The 17065-nt window shown below is 47.9% G+C and overlaps 1 protein-coding gene across 9 annotated transcripts in view; it reads left to right on the forward strand.

Moving 5' to 3' along the window:
* RALGAPA1 (Ral GTPase activating protein catalytic subunit alpha 1) overlaps nucleotides 1-17065 on the forward strand; it is a 775068-nt gene that overhangs the window by 368921 nt on the left and 389082 nt on the right. The window lies entirely within an intron of this gene.

The following is a 17065-nucleotide window of genomic DNA, read 5'->3' on the forward strand; positions in this document are numbered from 1 at the left end:
GGTGGGCCGCTTATGTCTTCACTCTGAGATCAGTGGAGAATTGATCTGGAAAAGGCTGCTTTTAACGCAGGCCTTTCATAGAGGAACGTAAGAGGAATCCAGGTCTTGCATCGACCCAGCCATGAGCTTACGAGGCAATCTTCAATACGCCGCGTATTAAAGTGTCGCAGAGTCTCCCATTCACCAGTTGTCCAGAATGCTTCTGTCATGATGCAGAGGTGCCGCTGTCATGATGCAGAGGTGCCGCTGTTCTGATGCAAAGGTGCCGCTGTCATGATGCAAAGGTGCCGCTGTCATGATGCAGAGGTGCCGCTGTCCTGATGCAGAGGTGCCGCTGTCCTGATGCAGAGGTGCTGCTGTCATGATGCAGAGGTGCTGCTGTCATGATGCAGAGGTGCTGCTGTCATGATGCAGAGGTGCTGCTGTCATGATGCAGAGGTGCTGCTGTCATGATGCAGAGGTGCCGCTGTCATGATGCAGAGGTGCAGCTGTCATGATGCAGAGGTGCCGCTGTCATGAAGCAGAGGAGCAGCGGAGGAGCCACTGTCATGATGCGGAGGTGCCGCTGTCACGATGCGGAGGTGCCGCTGTCACGATGCGGAGGTGCCGCTGTCATGATGCGGAGGTGCCGCTGTCACGATGCGGAGGTGCCGCTGTCACGATGCGGAGGTGCCGCTGTCACGATGCGGAGGTGCCGCTGTCACGATGCGGAGGTGCCGCTGTCACGATGCGGAGGTGCCGCTGTCACGATGCGGAGGTGCCGCTGTCACGATGCGGAGGTGCCGCTGTCACGATGCGGAGGTGCGGCTGTCACGATGCGGAGGTGCCGCTGTCACGATGCGGAGGTGCTGCTGTCACGATGCAGAGGTGCCGCTGTCACGATGCAGAGGTGCTGCTGTCACGATGCAGAGGTGCTGCTGTCATGATGCAGAGGTGCTGCTGTCATGATGCAGAGGTGCCGCTGTCATGATGCAGAGGTGCCGCTGTCATGAAGCAGAGGACCAGCGGAGGAGCCACTGTCATGATGCGGAGGTGCCGCTGTCACGATGCGGAGGTGCCGCTGTCACGATGCGGAAGTCCCGCTGTCACGATGATGAGGTGCCGCTGTCACGATGATGAGGTGCCGCTGTCACGATGATGAGGTGCCGCTGTCACGATGATGAGGTGCCGCTGTCACGATGCGGAGGTGCCGCTGTCACGATGCGGAGGTGCCGCTGTCACGATGCGGAGGTGCCGCTGTCACGATGCGGAGGTGCCGCTGTCACGATGCGGAGGTGCCGCTGTCATGATGCGGAGGTGCCGCTGTCATGATGCAGAGGTGCTATTACAAATGTACTTCAGCTGCCTCTACTCTTGGAAAGTGTTTGTCTCCGGCTGAGGCTGGAATAAGATTCTAGGCCATGAGCGCAGTGCATCGTGAGATCGATGGGATAGCTCCTACATTCATAATAGCAAACTAAAATATTACGACTCCACCAGACCTTTGCACTCAGGAAACCTCAAAGGCTCTTAGTATGATGGGAAGAAAAAGAGACATCGGCTGTCATCTGTCTTGGCCCAGAGTAAATGTATCACCTTGTCAGACTGTTTAAGAACCATCCCAACCACCTTTATCAAAAACAAACATAGTTTTGCAAACAGAACTTCCAGATCATCATAAATATATTCCTCCTCTGTCGTTCCAGTTTACTTTGTGGCAGTAAAGCAATCACATTGTATATTCACTGTACAAACGCCATTTTGAATAAATAATATTATTGCCCCGTCTTCCTCCTCCTCCACCAAGAACCACCACAGAGGGCATTTGTTTTGGGCTCCCAACAGGTGAGATGAATGTGGGCAAACTTACCCCATGCCGTCTTTCGCCGCTCAACTCAGACTGACCATCCTGCATTGGTGAGGAGTAGAAGAGGGGTCCTCGCCCACCTTACTACAGTTGGGGCCATATGTATCATGCTGCAGTTTTGCGATTCTGAATTAGCGATTTTTCGCAAATCGCAAAATCAGAATCGCAAAAAGATATGTATTAAATAAATCGCATAAAAAAAAAGATTCCCAAAAAATTGCTTTTTTAATTGCGAGTTCAGAAATTGTGATTCCTTAACGGAAAAAATTGCAAATTTCGCAAATCTGAGAATCTGAAACTCAGGTGCAGCTTGATGACATCACAACCAGGAAGTGTTGGAGAGGGAGCTCTGCAGTGGAGGAAAAAATGTAGGACACAGCAGACATACCCAGCCAGGACACCCCCCAGCAGGAAGAGAAGAGAAGAAAAAGCAGAAATTCTCAGAAGCTGAGCTGGAAGTGCTCATCCAAGAGATGGTCACAAGCCATGAACCGCTGTTTGGCAAAAAATCTCTCAGGGTGCCTGAGACACGGAAGAGGCGCATATATTGCAGACATCCAACAAAAGGTGAATGCTGTTGGGGTAACACACAGGAGTGTGGAAGACTTAAGGAAGCGCTGCTACGACATACGCCAGCGATCCAAGAAGGTGGCTGCCAAGTTGGGTGAAGCCAGGAAGACTGGTGGAGGGACCTCCACTGCCACTGATTCAACACCTTTGGAGGAACTGGTGGAGGGAATCCTACTTCCTGAAAGTGTCATGGGCGTGGCCGACCTGGACAGCTCCGACCCCCCGGGACCAGGACAAGGTAAGACGCATGCCATCACACCCCTGACCCCCCCCCAACGACCCCCACACACCCAGCAGCGACCCAGGGGCAGAACAAAACTAGAAGGCCAGTGCAGGTACACAAGCACACACTGCAATGCATTATGGGAAATGTAGTCACATGAACATAACAGTGGTGCATTTTCACCAAGCCAATACCCAAATGCATGTACACATCATGAAAGGAAAAAACAAGATACATGTAATCCTAAAAAGTGATATTTAATAATTTACAAGTGCAAGTCAGAACAGAAAATAAATGTGTACTTTTACGTCCACAGCATCAACTGCAACACTGGCAACAGGCAGTAAGAAACAGGGCAATTCCCCTACAAGACCAGCAGCTGCGCAGGAGGATGAAACTGAGAACGAGGCTAGCCCAGTGAACCCACCCAAGCGCCGCAGGCGGAATGTTGTGCTCACTGGTTAGAGGCGGCAGACCCAGAAGCAGAGGTCGGCCCGGGACCAGGGTTCAATTCCCGACGCGGCAGGGTCGTGGACCAGGGTCAGCGGGCTCGATAAATCTCGCCTCGGTGCCTCTCTAACCATGGGTCCCACGCTGCAACTCTGGGCAATAGCTTGCTTAATCTCCACAACGGCCCCCTCGCTGCCGGGGATGCCTGCTTCACCTTGGGGGTGCCCTTGAGGGACCATCTCCCAGGGAAAGCCAGGACGGGTTCCCCAGCGGTACACAGTGCCAAGAAACCTTGGGGTGAACGTGCGCTCTACAAATTCATACTAACATTACATAACATAACATAACATAACCACTACCCCATTTGGAGGACGAGGGCCAGGACACTGATAGTGATGGCCAAACTGATACCACACAGCCAGAACCACAGCAGCGCCCACGTTCAGAACCAATTGCAGCTGTCCCAACCAGGCGCATGTCCCATGCTTCCAGCAGTGGTTCAGATCTAGCGAATGGGTCCGTGTTTGCTGGCCTGGAGCTCAACATGTTGCAGGTACAGCGCCTGCAAGTAAAATACATAAAGTCACACCAAAGGGAAGTCAGGGCAGGCTTCAGGAACAGGACATGTGCCATGGAGGCACAGTATGCCGAACTCTGGGCCGACCGTGCAGCTCGGCATAGGGAGATGCAGCGCCTGGACTTGTACACCCGGGCGGTGAACCGCCTGTCCTCTGCCACCACTGTATTAGCTAGGCGCAGCATCTGCATGCAGCGCGAGGTGGCGCACAATAGCCAGGACGTGGCAAGGGTCCTACTCCAGATCACTACGGCTGTGGATGAGCTGCGCGCAGTCTGCACTACTGGGCCAGGAGTCCGACTCCAACTGATGAGGATGCCCTATCAGGACGTAGCAGCACCCTCCCACCCACCCACCATGGAGAGGCGCCGAATTGGCGGTAACAGTAGGCCTAGTGGCCCAAGTGAGGGAGGCACTGTGCATCCCGGAACAGGGGTTTCCTCCCACCACCGCCGTTAGTGAGGAGATGTACGTGGGACCGCAGTGTGGTAAAATTAATTACCTATGCATAATTTATACGGTAAAATCAATAAGAATAACTCAGGTAAATAAGAGGCAAAATCCGGGATATTGAGGTTTACTCAAAAGGGTTTTATTCCTTAAAAAGGAATTGGGTTATTGGCTCGAGCCAAGGTGGCATACCATTCCGTCACCACACAGGTTCGGGAAGGGGCAGACAGACAACATATTATTTACAGAAGTTCATATATATAGTCAATGCATTACATTAAACGAATAGGCAGTAGGCGTAACAGCTGGAAAAAGGAGAGATAACATATGAATACGTCATAGAAAAGGCGTTGCAATAGGCGGGCATAAAGGCGTGCACTAAAAACGTCATTCATCATGAGGTCACAAATGGGTGGATTCATAGGAGAATCTTGCAGTGTCAGCAGAAATTCATGGCAGAGATGCGCGCGCAGCAGCTTGACGTGTGTCTGATGTGTAACTGGAGGGTGAAGGGGACTTGACATTTGAACACCACTAGTGTAGACATAAGTCTGGGATGTCAGGTCAACCTAATCCCAAATCGTATCTGATATCGTATGTTTTAAGGAACTGTAGTGTCTGGAAGGGAAAAGGTCTCTCGGGCGGGGGCTATCCTATACTGGTTGTGAGTGCGTGTATATGTGTCTACGTGTCGGCATGCGGGATGAGAGGGCAGGGGGCATGGGCTTACCATGACAACGGAGTCTATGAATTACTTGCACGGAGACAGAAAAACCGGGCCCATTGCTCCTGCAGCTGGGAGGATGTTTACTTGAACTACGAGACAGGAATGTATTTTTGAGGAGTGGAGCAGATTATTCGAAGGTTGAATACAGTCTTGGCAGGCAGTGGCTGAGCCAAGCGCCGGAGCCGCGCAAGGAGTAAGGCAGGGGTCACTGGTTACAGAGGCAGCCTGGGTTGAAACCCTCAGAGTCGGAAAGCAGGAAGAGGCTCGATGGCGGAATCAGGGCCTACTTCGCCTGAGCTGAAAAACGTGTAAAGTGTACCACAAAAAGACGGTGGCACGGCATATATAGGAACTGAATATTCAATCCGTTCATGGCGGATCTGAAAGAGGACATGTTAAAGATGGACGCAAATGTATTTGCGTCTTCATAGCTGACACAGGAGGGAAATCACATGCACTGCAAGCTAGTACATGGAGACGGTGGGGTACGCGCTGGGGAACACTACTCGATCAAAGATTATATTTCCTCATTCCCTCCTTGTTCCCCACGGACCCTTCATGATACATCGATTCTCATCAATTGATCAATCTGTTCACTTAACATCATTTGTTCTTCTTTCTTTTCGTGTTTTGAATGGGAACTTGGATGTGGAATGCATGAAGTGGCACACAGGCCGCAAATCGCCGGTCCACATTGGAGACACAAGCAACAACTGAGTACTATGAGAAGGCCAACACCTAGGAGGGATAGGATCTTCCACCCCCAGGCAGATAACGTTGTCCAGAACCAACCGGACCAAGTCCAGGTGCCTGGAGTCTGATGTATTAAACTTGCAATTTTATGGAGACGTGTAATAGCTTTGTACACGGTTGGCGCGTTATTTGGAATGAAAACACAGCAACTTGACCCGATGACCTTACAAGCTCCACCCCTATCTGCCAAGATGACGTCAATAACAAGACGATTTTGAAGAACAACAACCCGCATGGCGGACTGCTCCTCCGTCAAGTTACCTAGAGCTGAAGTGGTCTCAAGCACCACTGCTTCGAGAGTTCTTGTTAATCTACGGATCAGTTTACTATTGGAAACAGTACCTAGGTAGGGGAAGAAACCTTTATTAAAATCTGTATATTGTTCCCATGTTGTTTCAGTATAATCGACAAGCGGGATATCTCTTTGGAGTCTATGCTTAACCAGATTAGTGTTTCTATGGTAGTCAGGAGGGGCTAGGAAAACAGGCGGCAGAAGAAATGCAATGTAACAAGTACCATCCCAATCTAGAGGTAAACGGACATATGCAGTATGGCCGCAAACAAAATAGGAATGACGTAAAGCCCTAAATGTGGATCTACCATAATCACTGAAATCGACCGCAGTAGTACATTTACTATGACCTAAGTGTACGGAACCATTCTTGCGAACACAGAGTTCACCAGTAACTGGCAGGACCGCCATAGCAGGTAGAACAGGAGCAGCTTCGGATTCAACAGATAAAATCATGAATGTAACTGTGTAATTACCTAATCCATATACCTCATTTTCTAGATCAGTTCCTGTACCTACGGGGAGTCCCTCCTTGTCAGGGTAGCATACTTTGAGCAAAACTAAGTTCAGGTTTCCCCAAACCCAGTTACCTTCGTAAATAGCAGCATCAGAAACAAGGGAATTGAGTATTTTGAACCATGCACCACATGTGCCATTGTGAGTGAACGGGTACGGAAAAAGGGGCAGAACTCCCTTGTTTTCTTGGTAGGGAGGGAGTCGACCACATATCCAACAGTTTGTAGCATTGGTAGTCTGATGGGAGTGATGTAACATACTAATGAAAGTGTTATTGCGCAGCGCAAGTCTGTAGGACAATTCGTGTGGGGGTAATTCACTAAAAGAATGTTCGTCAGTATCATTATGAGCAGATTGTGCACGCTTGAATATAGGATAATATATGTGCAATAAAACACTAGCAATAATAATCAGAAGACTTAAAAAAAACATGATAAGTAGTGTCACTATACAGTGACTGCGAAGTGATTTACAATATGCATTCTTCTTGTGTTGTCTTTGTCTATCTCTCTCTCTATCTCGATCTAGGGGATACATATCAGAAACTAATTTAACCGATTCACCTAGGGGAGGACTTAAACAATTAAACTGTCTGACTTGCTAGATCGTAATTTAGTTCTGTATTCTTCAGAAGCGGATTTCTCAACCAAAGGGAGTTTTGAGTCAGTTTGTGTAGGAGGGCAGGGCTTAGAGACCAAGTCCGAAGGAAGTCCGTAAAACTTTTTAATGTGGCTGGAATGCAGCCATCCCTTCCTGCCCTCTATCTTTACAGCTGTCCTCGTTGTGAGCAGAACCAATTTTGGGGCTTGCCAGCGGGGCTCCAACGGACTTCTCCGATCAAAGTTGCGGGTGAACACGTAGTCACCCGGGACCACCTCGTGGGGCTTCACCTCCGTGTTGTCGGGAAAGGCTGCAGCTACCTGTGAACGACAAGATTGTAGTGCAGACATCAAGGAGGCAAGGTAATCTGTCAGCATTAGACAATCGACATCAGTTATTTTTCGTGGAATAGGCGTCCCCCACATATTCGGTGGTCTACCAAAAACCACTTCGTACGGGGATAGCCCAGATCGAGAATGGACCACCATCCTCATATAGAAGAGGGCGACCGGCAAAGCAACTATCCAGTCCACACCCTTCTCTCTACAGATCTTGGAAAGTCGGATTTTTAAAGTCTGATTATGGCGCTCCACGAGACCTGCTGCCTCGGGATGCCGGACACAATGGAACTTCCACTGATAGCCTAACAAAAGTGTAATGTGTTTCACAAGCTCGGATGAGAATGGCTGGCCATTATCTGAGTATACGATACGGGGCAAACCATACCGTGGGAAGTATTCACGAACCAGCTGCTTGGCAGTGGTCGGAGCAGTGTAATCGGGAACTGGGTATGCTTCTATCCATCGGGAAAGAGCACATACGACTACGAGGACATACTTGAATCCTCGACAGCGTTCCATCTGGATATAATCCATCTGGAGTATTTCAAAAGGGTGTTCGGGAGGCTGAAATCCACCTTGTTCTACGGGGATGCTTTTACCTGGATTGAACTGACCACAAATCATGCAAGTACGCACTTTCTGTTTGGCTGCTGCCCGTAAGTTTTTATTGGACCATATGTGTTGAATACTGTCTAGCATTGCTTTCTCTCCTAGGTGTGCGGGACTATGTATCGTGTTAATGATGACTTGTACCATAGAGTCGGGGAGAAACCATGTAGATTTTCCCTTCGTCATCCAACCCTGGTCTGTTTGGATCCCTCCTAGTTTAGTCCATTCCTTAATTTCATCTGGTGTTGCATGTGTTTGTATGTCAATCACATCATGTGCGGGGTCCCTGACTGTCATGCAGTGTGATGGTACAGCTATTTGTGTCGGGTCAGTTACATGAGTTCGGTTCTGAGCAGTTTGCTTTGCTGTTCGGTCTGCCAGGTCGTTACCCTGGGAGATGATATCAGTAACCTTTGTATGTGCCTTACATTTCATGATAGAGATTGCAGTGGGTAGATGTATTGCATCTAACAGAGCTTGAATGAGGGGACCGTGTTGGATGTTGGCCCCGTGAGAAGTTAAGTAACCTCTCTCTCGCCAGAGGACTCCAAAGTCGTGAACGACTCCGAATGCATAACGTGAATCAGTATATATGTTGACTTTCTTATTTCTGGCTTGAGTACATGCTCGTGTCAGAGCAATGAGCTCTGCTGCTTGAGCTGACAAAGTGTCAATACAATTGGTTTCAACGATTTCCGTGTCTGTCGTGACAGCGTAGGCTGCCACTAATTCACCTGTCTTTGTTCTCATACAGGAACCATCCACATAAAGTGTCAGGTCTGGATCTGGTAACGGAACATCTGTCAAGTCTTGTCTGGGTTTTGTTGTGATAGTAATAACTTCAATACAATCATGTGCCAATGGATCTACTCCATTTAGTGGCAATAACGTGGCAGGATTTAATGTGCTGCAGCGTCTGATTTCGATGTGTGGTTGAAACAACGTCAGTTCGTAACCTGTCAATCTTGCTATAGTCAGGTGTTGGGTTTGAGTTCGATTTAAAAGGACTTCCACGGCATGTGGAACCTGTACTGTCAATGGATGTCCTAACACAATGGAATCACTCTGTCTGATTGCTAGAGCTGTTGCTGCAACTGATTTCAAACACGCCGGAAGGGCCTGGGCTACTGGATCTAATGTGCTAGAAAAGTAAGCACAAGGCTTGTGTGAACCTGCTTGTTCCTGAGTGAGGACTGACAAGGCAGTACCCTCACGTTCTGTGACAAAAAGTGTAAAAGGCTTACTGTAACATGGTGTCGCTAAAACTGGTGCTTGACATAAGGCTTTCTTCAAGTCTACAAAAGCTTGTGTATGTTCCTGAGTCCAAGGGAGGACAGTCGAAGTCGCTGCCTCCTGTGTCGTTAACTGAATGAGTGGTTTCGCTAGAAATGCATATTGGGGAATCCATTGTCTGCAGTATGAAGTTAGGCCTATGAAAGCCCGTACTTCCTTTTGTGTTCTTGGTGGTGCCATATTTATAATCAACTGAATGCGATCAGGTGTGAGCTGCCTCCCCACTTTGGACAGCAAGTGACCTAAGTACACAACTTGCTGAACACAGAATTGTAGCTTCGAAGGAGACACCTTGTGTCCCTTGTCTGCCAGGAAGTTCAAAACAGTCAGTGAAGCATTTTCACATTCGGGTTCGCTTCGAGCGGTGATCAGTAGATCATCGACATATTGAAGCAGGGCAGTATGAACTGGCATATGGATACTGTCGAGTTGCTTTTTCAATGCTTGACTATAGATGCTGGGGCTTTCCGTGAATCCTTGAGGTGCGCGGGCAAATTTGAAAGATCGTCCATTTAAACTGAATCCGAACAAATATTGGCTCTCCGGATCAATAGGGACACTGAAGAAGGCGTTCTTGAGGTCAATTACAGTGAAGAACGTCGCTTCTGAATCAATAGCAGTTAGTAATGAAGAGATATCTGGGACCACGGGGTACTGTGGTACAATACATTTATTCAATTCGCGCAGATCAATAACTAATTGATAAACAGGTGGAGCATTTGGGTCAGTACGTTTAAGAACAGGAATGATAGGAGAATTACACACATTGGAGTCAGTTTCCACAACCACTCCTTGTGCAATCAGCTCGTCAATGATTCTCAGTAAAGCCACTACAGCATCCGGGGGTAACTTATATTGTCGAATTCGTGGTAATACCACTCCTGCCTTGAGTGTGACTCGATATGGGGTAATGTGCATGCAACCTACATCAGTGGGGCCCTGCGCCCACAAGTGTGCAGGGACGTTCTGTAGCCGGGGATCCATATCTCTCAATACATAATGGCCTTTGAAATCTCGCAAAAACAATCGTACTCCCTCCGGAGAACAGCATATAATAGCTCCTAGAGCTTTCAATGTTTTTATGCCTAACAGGTTTTCTGGACATGATTTCGTGAGCAATAAATCTGTAGTCCGTGTCAAAGGACCTACTGCAAGAGGGAGGGGTTGTGATACTTCATTAATAATGGGTTTTCCTGAAAATCCAAGGGACACGTTCTGTGAGCCTGAGAGGGGTGCCCCTGGTACTTCGTTGTGGCTTATCGTAGTTCTGCTTGCCCCTGTATCAATGAGAAACTTCCTGTCTTTTCCTAATACTTGACTATGTACATAAGGACCATTTTGATCTACAGGAACCTCAATAAGAGGCAAGCGGAATTCCCTCTCCAGGCTATTTCATGTATACCGCTGGTAATCAGGGTAATCGTTCTGTGCATACTGGTACATCTGCTGTGTTGTGTTTTGTGTTGCGGTAATGGGCTGTTGTTGTGGTATCGCTACGGTCTGTGTGGAGGCTGGCATGGGTGCAATATGTTGTATGTTCTGGGGCACTTGTTGTAAGGTCTGATCTTGTCTAGGAGGACGGGGTCTTTCTTTGGTCTTACCCGTGGCGATATTATGTTTCAGAACTGCACAATCATTTATATAATGACCTGGCTGTTTGCAATAATTACATACACCCTTTACAGGAACTGTCGAATTACTGTGTTGGGTCGCACCCTTTTTCTGACCGTCGGCGGGAACCGACTGAGCAACTAACATTTTCATTTTGGTATCTTTCATACGTCTCTGTTCATGTTCTTGTTCTTCCCTAAGCCTATTCTGGTGGTACTGTAACATTTGCAACATCTGTGATGGAGTATTAGCTTGCCAAGTGCTTTCTACTTTCAGTACTCTATTCTTAACCTGGGGCAAAGAATTCTCAACTAATTTCGTTACAAAAAGATGTGGATATGACTCGCTACTTGCTTTCAGACCGCTGTTAATACCAAAACATTTCTCGAATCGTGTATAAAAATCACTAGTGTCTTCATCAGGTTTCTGTTTGCATGCTGAGATGGCACCCCAGTCTTCCTTTTTCGTACTCAACAAACGTGGCAACACTTGTACTAATAAACCTGGTAACGCTTTAACTTTATCTCCAAGCCCTAGGCCTGGCACTCGGGTATCTTCTTCATTTTGCAGTCCAGTCCAATCAATCTTTGCCTCTCCCACCTCCCACTCTTTTTCTTTGAGTTTCTCGTATATGCCTGGAGGTAATAATACCTTCAGTATTTTCATAAGATCAGGATAAGTGTAATCGCCCATTAATAACATATCTTTTATTTCGCGGTGGAACCCTGCAGGATCTTTATCATGACTGGGTACTAGTTTCTTCATTTCCAATAATTCCATTTTAGTTACAGGTGTATACACGAACACACGTCTAAGCGTGTTGTCTGCGTTCTGTACGGGGTGCACTTCTCGCAACGGATTCTGTCTATCCATATAATACATGGTTTTTCGTTCCATAACGGGTGCTGAATTGATCTGCGGACATAAGAATGTACTATACTTGTGGCGATGTTCTAGAATTACTTTAATTAGATCGGTACCTAGACCTTTCCATCTGTTCGTGACCAGTTCTATTAATATGTCAGGCAGAGGGCCTGGATCAGAATGTTGGCTTTTATACAATAAGAGCAGATGTTGTATCATGTACATACCAGCTAAACGCTGTTCACCCGGTGTCAAGTTCAAGAACGTATGTGCTAACGCATCATCACCATATTTCTCAGAGCTGTCAGCCCATTGAACGGCTGACCTGGCTAGTTCTTGTTCATCCATAGAATCGAGTACATGGTACCCCATTCGTTCTTGAAGTATTCTATCAGTGGCTTGGAATAAGTATTCGGGGCTTCTCGTATTACACATGGCTTCCTGATATATCCTTTTACTTTCTGGGCGTACTGGGCGCATTGAATTATTAAATGGTCTTCCTTTACCTACATAAGCTATCATTTCTCTGGCCGGCAACTGTGTGTGTTCCGGTGTCTCGGCTTCCTCCTCTGCCTCATCCTCCGTGGACTCATGTTTGTCTGAATCTACTTCCGGTGTGGGCTGTCTTCTCTCATGCATCTTATTTATTGCAGTTCTGATTCTTCGGTACATATTATCTACACAGGCCTCTTTGTCATGCTGTCCATCTGCTATATTCTGACCCCATCTGTGGAGTGCTTTTACGTCTTCCGGGTTCATACCCGGCCTATCCACTTCTCTAATTAAGCAGTTTATGAGAAACCGCAATATCTTGGCTTTAGTATCCACTTTCTGATAGGCCATGGCCTCCTTAATACTTTCAGGCCCTACTCCTGTCTGGACAAACCTATATATTCGATCTAGGTGATCTGTCATTCCAAGTAGTGTCATTAGGAAGTTCGTGACTCGCCGTAAACGCACCGATGCGAGTAACATTCTCTCGTCATTCTTTTTACCAGGTACTGGATCATATCTACAGTCTGCAAGGCGATCTCCATAAATTGTAATATCTGTTCTAGGTGTACGCTGTTGCGCTATTTCTCTAAAGGTCATACGGTGGGTGGGTGGCGGGGTCTGGAAACCTACCGCTCCTCCGGACGCGCCTCCTGAGGCGCCGGCTCCGAAGGGGTTTGTCGGGTTCGTATCGAGGGTAGTAGGGGGTGCAGGGATCGGGGGAGGAGTAGCTTGTCGGGGAGGAAGTGCATAATCGTCCTGTCCGTTGGGCGCAGGCACTCGTGGCAATGCGGTATTAACATATGCGGGAGCTACATCGTCTAGATAGGAGGAAAGAAAAATGTCCTTTGCTGTCTTCTGGTGTTTTTTAGTCGGAAGCAATGGGGGTGGTAGGTCGTTCGGTACTTCCGGAGAGGCCTTAGGCAAGCCCTCAGACAAGATGGGGAACATGCCATTCACGAGTGTATTTCGCTGTCTGTCTACTTGTTCTAATTTTACCCTGATACCTTCCTCAACTAATGCGTTTTCTCGGGTCTTGTCGGATTCCTCCTTACTCTTTTCTTCTAATCTGTGTGCTTTTTCTGTGCGCCTATGCGATTCTTTACGCCACAACTCGATGGCATCCTTCTGTGACTGCCTGGCTTTCTTTTTCCATAAAGCTTCTTCTACTCTCATGATGCAATCTGCATCCCATGTCCCAGCAGCGGGCCATCTCTGATTCTCTGACAGTTCTTTAGTGTAGTCCACCCATAAGTCGAGGAATAAAACGGCATCTAGGCCGTGCTTATGGTACATAAAGTACCCTGGAGTGTCCCTAGGTGGAATGGGAACAGCTTCTTCCAGAACCCCTTTACGGGTTTTTATTTGTCTTAGTTTGGAGAACAACGGCATTCTTTAATCTGGCTACTTGGTTCTTACTGAAATATGAACACACTGAACATGAACACGTGTAAGCACAATAGATGATCGGACATTCACTCATACCATGACATTTGGATGGCACATCAAAACATTTCAAGAACGAACCACATTAATTACAATGAAGACCTACCAACTACCGGAAACAGGATGTACCGCTAAACAGTACAGATACACCTTACAGATGCAAACTAGATATACTGCTAAACAGTACAGATACACTGCTAAACAGTGCAGACCAGGCTCGTGTACCCGAACCCGTCTTGACCGGCACAAGTTAATGCGCACGTCAGGATGCGTCCCTAGCAACGGTACTCACCAGGAAGCACGGAAACAGAAGGCCTCGGAAACCCTGGACTGGACTGGGCTCGGACTGGATTCGGACTCGACTCGTGACGCAGATACTTCGGAACTTCGGAACCAGGTGGGCCTCCGTATACCTCGGATCTTGCTCTCTCAGCTAGGCTCAGGTCGGGATCCTCCGCACTCCTCACCGCCTCGTCTGGGTGTCGATCGCAGCCTCAGTCACCTCCGTTGGCCTGAGGGAGATACAGGAAATCCTGCGGGTACGCGTAGTTGTCCGTCCGGCTGTGGCAGGGGGCTAGGCCTGCAACGCACCTCCGGCGCGTGGGGTGGGGGAGGAGTCCCTATTCGGGCGCCAGAACTGTGGTAAAATTAATTACCTATGCATAATTTATACGGTAAAATCAATAAGAATAACTCAGGTAAATAAGAGGCAAAATCCGGGATATTGAGGTTTACTCAAAAGGGTTTTATTCCTTAAAAAGGAATTGGGTTATTGGCTCGAGCCAAGGTGGCATACCATTCCGTCACCACACAGGTTCGGGAAGGGGCAGACAGACAACATATTATTTACAGAAGTTCATATATATAGTCAATGCATTACATTAAACGAATAGGCAGTAGGCGTAACAGCTGGAAAAAGGAGAGATAACATATGAATACGTCATAGAAAAGGCGTTGCAATAGGCGGGCATAAAGGCGTGCACTAAAAACGTCATTCATCATGAGGTCACAAATGGGTGGATTCATAGGAGAATCTTGCAGTGTCAGCAGAAATTCATGGCAGAGATGCGCGCGCAGCAGCTTGACGTGTGTCTGATGTGTAACTGGAGGGTGAAGGGGACTTGACATTTGAACACCACTAGTGTAGACATAAGTCTGGGATGTCAGGTCAACCTAATCCCAAATCGTATCTGATATCGTATGTTTTAAGGAACTGTAGTGTCTGGAAGGGAAAAGGTCTCTCGGGCGGGGGCTATCCTATACTGGTTGTGAGTGCGTGTATATGTGTCTACGTGTCGGCATGCGGGATGAGAGGGCAGGGGGCATGGGCTTACCATGACAACGGAGTCTATGAATTACTTGCACGGAGACAGAAAAACCGGGCCCATTGCTCCTGCAGCTGGGAGGATGTTTACTTGAACTACGAGACAGGAATGTATTTTTGAGGATGGAGCAGATTATTCGAAGGTTGAATACAGTCTTGGCAGGCAGTGGCTGAGCCAAGCGCCGGAGCCGCGCAAGGAGTAAGGCAGGGGTCACTGGTTACAGAGGCAGCCTGGGTTGAAACCCTCAGAGTCGGAAAGCAGGAAGAGGCTCGATGGCAGAATCAGGGCCTACTTCGCCTGAGCTGAAAAACGTGTAAAGTGTACCACAAAAAGACGGTGGCACTGCATATATAGGAACTGAATATTCAATCCGTTCATGGCGGATCTGAAAGAGGACATGTTAAAGATGGACGCAAATGTATTTGCGTCTTCATAGCTGACACAGGAGGGAAATCACATGCACTGCAAGCTAGTACATGGAGACGGTGGGGTACGCGCTGGGGAACACTACTCGATCAAAGATTATATTTCCTCAGCAGGATGGGTGCAGCTACCCACTGCACATGGACTCTTGCCCCTGATGGGAGGTTTGCACTGTGCAGGAAGATGTGCAGGACATTTTGAAGGACATTGTGTCTCACTCCGCCTGTGTGACGTTAATAATCATGATGTTAATGAATAAAAAACACAGTCTGACAACTGATATATAGCATTGTGTCACTTTCTCCTACCCAGAAATAGTTGCGTGTGATCTCATCCCGCCTCTGGCGCCCGGCAGCTGCACCAAGTACACTGGCTGCCATGCGTCCTGGAGCTGGCCCCTCCACAGCTGATTCAGTGAGTTCCACCGGTGTGCCTTTCCTGGTGGCGATGTTGTGCAGCATGGCACATGCTACCACTATCTTGCAACAGGTCTGTGGGCTGTATCGTAGTGCCCCTCCGCTCTTGTGAAGGCATCTGAATCGGCTTTTGAGTATCCCAAATGTCCTCAAAATGATGGCTCTTGTTGCTATGTGGCCGCTGTTGTACCGCTGCTCCGCTGCATTGGCTGGATTCAGGTAGGGCTTCAGTATGAAGACACAGACCGCATACGCTCTGTCACCTGTGGGGTGGGAGTTATATGGTTAAACACTGTCCTGCACATGCTATCCTTAACAAGTGTGGCCTCTGTTCAAATGCATTTACCTAGTAGATAGCCCTCGCCAAACTGTCCCCTCTATGCATTCGATGACGTGGGGAAATTGGGCTATTTGATAAAAGTCCTGCTTTGTTTGGTTTAGTGCCTGTGGGGTGCTTGGGAAGTGAATGTGGTGATGCAGCCTCTGTACCATGGCATCAAGGAACGCGTGGAAAAAACGCAAAAGTGCACTCTGTGACACCCCTCCTACAGAGGCAATCACCCCCTGGAAACTACCAGATGCCAAGAGGTGGAGTGAGCACAGGACCTGGATGTGGGTGGGGATGGAGTGTGTCCTGCTTGTGGGGTGTTCAAGAAAGGGTTTGAGTTCCTCAATTAAATCAAGGATGCTCTCTTCATCCAGCCTATAGTGTGTATGGATGTCCTCCTCAGTGCGCTGGAAGATGGTAATGCGCGCACAGAATATCCTCTCCTGGCGTCTCCTCCTCTGTGCAGCAGCTCTGAGTCGCAGCCTCCTGGCTATCACGTAAAGCCCAGCCATTGTGGAAAAAGGTCTGTTGCATTGTGGGACTCCTTATATAGTTTGCACCTGGTTACCACCTGCTCCTACTTGGTGTTAATTGCGATTCTCTAAAATGCGAATTTTGTGTAATCACAAATAGCAATTTTTTTTCATACATTCCATTGCGATTCCTTATTTTGCGATTTTGCGATTACCCCATTTGAGAATTTCGCTAACTGTGCTAATCGCAAAATAAGGAATAGCTTGGAAAATCGCAAAATTCAGGGTCTCGCACCGTAAGGAATCGCTATTTTAGCGATTTCTTATTTTGCTATGCGATTGTGCTTCATACATTGGAAATAGCGAATTTTTAGTTGCATCCGCTGTTTTATGCGATTCGCAGCGTTTGCGAGTAAAAATTAGCTTTATACACATGGCCC

Source organism: Lissotriton vulgaris, chromosome 9 (assembly GCF_964263255.1).
Source record: "Lissotriton vulgaris chromosome 9, aLisVul1.2, whole genome shotgun sequence".
In the NCBI taxonomy this organism is placed as follows: Eukaryota; Metazoa; Chordata; class Amphibia; order Caudata; family Salamandridae; genus Lissotriton; species Lissotriton vulgaris.